A 6,529-nucleotide genomic window follows, 5' to 3' on the forward strand; every position below is an offset into this window, starting at 1 on the left:
CTGGCTTGTGCCTTGAAGAGTCTTGCCCTAATGGAGGTCTAGGTTTCTTTGTGTAGAGCTCTCCCCATATCTTTGTTTGAGGGACTTTCTTTTGAGGAGCTCTATTCCACAAAACATTAATTTGTGAAAGCATGATACAGTTATAAAATAAAGAGGATAGATAGGAAACCTCTGAGTTCACAGTCAGGGAGGCATTCACTACAGGCACATTCTTGAATCACACATCACCCTTCTGGGGTTCAGACACCCTGCCCTTTGTCTGCCCTAGTTCTAGTGATGTACCCCAAGAAGTGAGGCAGAGACCAAACTATGAAATTTTGGAGGAGTAGAGTTTATTACCAATGGCTGTGGGGTTACATTTCCTCAAAGCACATAGCACCCAATGTTCCGAGGGTAAGGTTTTTATGGTATTGGGGGGGGTTATTGTGAGCAAGCAGGGTACAGAAGCAGAGATAGCAGTTCGATATATTTCCTTCCCCCTCCTGAGGGGGGAGTAGACAAGATCAGGGGAAGGGGAGACCACAGGACTTTTCCTTCTAGAAATGTTCATTATCCTCCCTGCTCTTGTATTCCCCCCTTTTGTTCTAGTGAAGGAATCTTCTGAGGTGGAACAGATAGGACCTGGTGACAGCTGGGAGTTGGGTTTTGGGAATTCAGGGGCTAAGATCTCTTCTATCTTCTGTACCTATTCCTCCCCAGTGCTTCTGGTACGACAATACTTATATCCCCTAAATCCCCACATCCAGGCTTTGGCATCATGACAACAAAGTAGCTTATACTGACAAAACTGAATCACATAACTTTTCAACATCTTATATATTCTTCTTCTGAGTTAACTACTTTGCTTCTGTAAAATTGAACATTTAACTCTTAATCTATGTGAAACAAGTTCTCTGAAAGTTACCCTAAGAACTGAATATCCTTTATACCCAAATTTCTTTGATATCTGTTTTATAAGCTTATTATCCTCTTGTTCAAATACACACCTATTTGCAAAGGAAAAAAAAGATCCTCTACTTCTGGCCAAGATGATGGAAAGAAGACAGGCACAGTGCTAATCTCCTGATCTTCCCTCATAAAAAAAATATGAAACAAACCTCTTAACAGAAATCTGATCTACAAAACCCAGAAAGAGAAACTAGGAGATGATCTATCTCATAGTTTGTTCTATGGGATGGTGGGTGAGCTGGGCACAGAGGGCAGACTCTGCCAGGAGCACAAGACAGGGTCAGAGCCTGAGCACAGGACAGTGACAGAGCCTGAGAACCCAACTAGCCTGATCTGTGGGGTGGGTGAGATCCTGAGAGCTCAACTAGCCTGATCAGCAGGGCAGACTAGAGCCTGAAAGTCTAAAAGTGGGGCAAGCCTAATTGGCCAACTAGGGAACAGAGGCACTGGTTGTAGCATTGAAGGTCTGGAGCCTGTGGGCAGAGCTGGAGGGAGAGTTCCAGTGCAGAACTGGAGAAGAGTTCCAGTGCTTCATTTCAGTTGAAGCCTCTTCCCAGAAAAAACACAATTATAGCCCACCTCTGTCCCAGGCTGTGAGCAGCAGACCTCCCTCAGCTGTAAATAGGGAGAACCTTGACCCAGGGGAAACTCCACCATTGATGAAAGATAAAAATACTCAACAGCTTCATCCACTCCCTTCAAGTTAAGGGATAGGGCATCAATTTAAGGTCACAGACACTCCCCAGGAAACACAGCCTTCTGGCCAGCCCACTTGAAATTACTAAATCCTGTGAGTAAAGCCTCTAGGGAATCTCAACACCAAACCTCTGTGAACCAGACCCTTGCCAACATAAGGTCTTAGTAAAATGAAGAAAGGCCAGAAAAAAGGGGGGTCCATAGAAAAATTCCTAGAAAGAAAAAGCTCTAACTCAGAGAGAACTAGAACCTCTGAGGAAAATATGATCTGGTCTCCAGCACAGAAAGATTTCCTTGAAGAAATCAGGAAGGAGTTTAAAAATCAATTGGAAGAATTGGGAGAGACAATTAACACTTTGCAACAAGAAAATGAATTATTGGAAAATACAATTGGACAAATGCAAAAAGAAAATAATTCTCTGAAAACCTCAACTGGTCAAATGGAAAGCTCTTTCAAAAATAGAACTGACCTTTTGGAAAAGGAGTTGCAAAAGGTAAATGAATAAAATTCTTCTCTAAAAAATTGGAATCTGTGGAAACTAATGACTTCATGAGACAGAAAGACCATGTTAAATAAACCAAAAGACTAGACAAAAATGTAAAATATCTCATCAGCAAAACCACTTAACTTGAGAACCAATCAAGAGGGGGACAACCTGAGAATTATAGGTCTTCCGGAAAATATTGAAGAGAAAAAAACCTGAACTTAATATTACAGGATTTAGTGATGGAAAACTGCCCTGATATCATGGAACTGAGAGCAAAATCATTATTGAAAGAATACATTGATCCCCTCCTGAAAGAGATCCTAAAAATAAAACACCAAGGAATGTTGTGGCCACATTCCAGAACTATCAGATAAAAGAGAAAATCCTGCAAGCAGCCAGAATTTAGATACCAAGGAGCCACAGTAGCACAGGACCTGGCTGCATCAACATTAAGGGATTGAAGGACCTGGAATGAGATATTCCAAAGAGCAAGGGAGCTTGGAATACAGCCAAGAATCCTCTAACTAACAAAGCTGAGCCTTCCCTTCCAGGTGAAAAGATGGATATTTAACAAAATGAGAGACTGCCAACATTTCCTGATGAAAAGACCAGAGCTTAATAGAAAATTTGGACATCAAACAGGAGGCTCAAGAGACACATGAAAAGATTTGTCTTTCTACCTTCATAAAGAGTGGAGGAGGAACGGCAGCTAGGTGGCATAGTGGATAAAGCACCGGCCCTGGAGTCAGGAGTACCTGGGTTCAAATCCAGTCTCAGACACTTAATAATTATGTAGCTGTGTGGCCTTGGGCAAGCCACTTAACCCCATTTGCCTTACAAAAAAAAAAAGAGTGGAGGAGGAATAAAGCAGGTCAAGGGCTCCTGAGTCAAAATAAAACAATCCAATTAATATTCAACAGAAATATGGTTTTATGGACAACTTTGTGATGAAATTTATATATGGAATACTATTGTCCAACTGTTATAAATGCAAAAGATCTTTCTGGTATGATTAACTAGTCTATAAAAAACACACTTGTGCTTCACTGAAAAAGTATTCTTCCTGTATATTGCACTATTTGTTTACGTCGCAATGATCAGATACAAAGTCTCTTGTTCTTTTCTTCCCAAATAAAAATGCTGCAGTCATTTTCATTTTATCTTTTTTCTGTCTAACACAAGAAGACAAGGTTGAAAAACCTTGAATCTGAATCTGTCAACTTAACTCAGGACTTCATTAATTCAATCATTCAGTAATTATTTGTTTATTATGTGAGTTTAATTAAAACAAACAAGATGCTGTAAAAGTTTTAAAAAAAAGATTCAGTTCAAGCATCCCCTTGTACATAAGATCTTTTCAGACTCCCTAGAATTGTAGTGCCCTTCAGTCTTAGCTTGCCCTGAATTTTATATTTATTCTTGATGCTTCATATATTTATTATATGGACTCCCCTCATAGAATGTAAGCTCCTGGAGAGCAGGTATTGATTCACTTTTTGTTTTGTGTCTCCAGAAACTAGTAGTGTCTTGTAGGTGATTAATAAATATAGATAAACTTAATAAATATAGATGCTTAATAAATGTATGATTCACACTAAAAAATAGTCTTTTTTATTAATTGTATTTCCAGCACTTAGCACCATGTACCTAATAAATGTTTAACAAGCTTAAAAAAAACAGAAAATAAGATCCTCTATGAATTTTAGTTTTGCACAATAATTTCAATAACTCAATATACATTTATTATCCATGCCAGTGTTACATCTACATGTATAATTTCTTCCTTTTGACAGATAATAAATAAGCTATATTGATCTCACATGTCTATTTTCCCTTTCATAAGCATGAGGTGAAAAACAGAACCTTTCACAAACTCTCTGGACCAAAAAGACCTTGAGAGATATAACCTGTTGGTAAGGTATTCTCTAGTTTTTTTCTCATAACAAATCTTTACAAATGTGTTAGATGAATCTTCAATTCATTCATAGTTTGTTGTTACAAAACAATTTTAAAGTCTCAAAAGTATAGCTTAAACAGTTCTTATACCAAGTTTACTGATTGTACATAGTATATTTCAATTACATGTATGTTCCCTTTATTCCCTAAAACTTTACAATTCAAAGAATTCTCAAGACCAATTGTTGCCAAAAATCCCTTCTTATAATTATAAAATTTTCTTTATGCTTCTCATAAATTCCAAAAGTCATATTCAAATTAGTCTTAAATCATTTTCTTTTAAAAGCCTAAAAAGTTTGCAATTTCTTCTTATTTTTATCAGTGCAATTCTAATTTCTCAATGCTCTAACTTATAAGAATATCCTATCCTCCCTGACCAACATTTCTTAATATTAGAACATTCTATGTTCTGGGAATTGGAGAGTCCCTACAATTTGAGATATCCAAGTAATGGGTACTAATTCTTTATTTTTATTTTTTATCATTACTCATTCACTCCAGATTTTTCCCAAATTCATGAACTATATCCCAAGCATATTTTGAACCATGCTTGAGCCAAGCATATTTACCTTCCCCTTTGTTTTTAGTAATTCTAAAGCTTGATTAAGAGCACATAACTCACAAGTCTATCCTGACAATAGTTTTGGCAGACTCCCATGACTCTGGAGGGACTATAAAACCTAAGAATCAAAAACTCAAACATTTTTTTTCTTTACAAAACCCTTAATTCAGTTTACATGTATCTTTAGATTAGCACAATATATAGTCAATAATAACATTATAAAATTAACATTTGCCTAGCAATTGCTTTCACATCAAACTTTTCACTTTATGAGGTTCATTACTTCTCCAATCAATTCATTGCCAAATGCTGCAAAAAGTGGCAGTTTAATGCAATTTTTAAATCACCCGAACTTCATATAAACACATATCTCCCTATAGACCTAGAGTTCTATAATTTTTTCTCTTCTTAGAATCATTTGCAAACCATTTTCCGAAGCTCCCAAAATCCATTTTTAGTATTCAAAGTCAAACCTGTTCAAACCTTCTATCTACATGCTTTAACCAATTTCCATTCAAAAAACCCCAATTGTCTCTATGTCTGGATTTTCTTTCCAGTTCATTTCAAACCTCTGATCCATATTATATAGCTCACATTTTTCCCTGAATATACTGTTCCACCACTCCTTTTCATTGAATCTTCTTGACTTTAACTCATAGTTGCATAGCTTATACAGCTATATAAACCACAGATATTATTCTACTTTTCACAATATATTTTTCCATTCCAAGGTTTTAATATTTAACGCTTCTTGATTATAGCTGCTAAAACCCTGAAGAAGGCAAACAGTCATTCAAAAATCCCTTAGCCTAATTAGAATATTCCCTATCCCCCTTCTTCAAATAGAGTAAACTGAATAACTTTCATAAGGGAACAGTCCTAGATCCTTTTGGGGGGTTGATCTTTGATTCTTAAATCCTTATATGTCTCATGATTTTCTGTAATAACTAACATCATAAGAATCTATACTGATAAATTCCTGAAGTTCTAATGATATAACACTCTGGAAAAAGATTAACTATTCAGTTCCCCCTATACTGGCATATTTTGATACCACATTATATACTTCAGGATTAAACTGACTCTCTTGTCTTTCCAAAATTTATTTTCCTGCAACTTTCTCAAATTAAAATAGCATTTCTTTCTATGATTTCTTTGTTTAATATATTTGGTAATATTCACTGTCTCTTTCCTGTTTGTTAACTTCAAAATAAGGTCCCTATTGACACTTATTTTACTAATTCCTCCTGAAATACTTCTCTCTTTTAGTTAGTCTTCTTTTTAAAATGGGGAAGGAGGGGAGAAACATTCTGGCAGCACAGAATCACAGAGAATGGGGAAGAGAAGGGAACATAAATAAGGAATGGGGGTGGGGTAGGGAAGGCTTCTCATAATGGTAGAATAATGGGGTGAGTAGTTTGGCCTCAGTCAATTTAACACCATAATCCATTCTTTTTTTTAAATAAAAAATTCCCTTTTGGAAGTGCTCAAGAGACAACCCAGGGGCGAAAAGGGAGGGATCATATTACCCATTGTAACACAGACAGAAAGCAGTCTCAAGGGGAGAGTTAGTGAGGGCATTAGATGTATATACATCTACTGCCTACATATCCAGCCTGGAATCTCCTTCAGGTGATAAAATGCAGCCTTCTTCAAAACAATGAACAGCAATTTAAAAGAAGCAATCCAAGGAAGTCTCTAGGGGAACTTGCTGACTCCCCTTTCTCCTGTTTAACAAATCAATAGCAGAACCAAACACAAGTAAATAGACAATCTAAACACATAAAGACAAATGAGGCACAAACATGGATCACACAAATGCAACAGAATTTTCCAAACTGACAATTTCAACATATATCAACAAACCCAGGCCAATGGC

This window comes from Macrotis lagotis, chromosome 1, assembly GCF_037893015.1.
Source record: "Macrotis lagotis isolate mMagLag1 chromosome 1, bilby.v1.9.chrom.fasta, whole genome shotgun sequence".
Classification (NCBI taxonomy): Eukaryota; Metazoa; Chordata; class Mammalia; order Peramelemorphia; family Peramelidae; genus Macrotis; species Macrotis lagotis.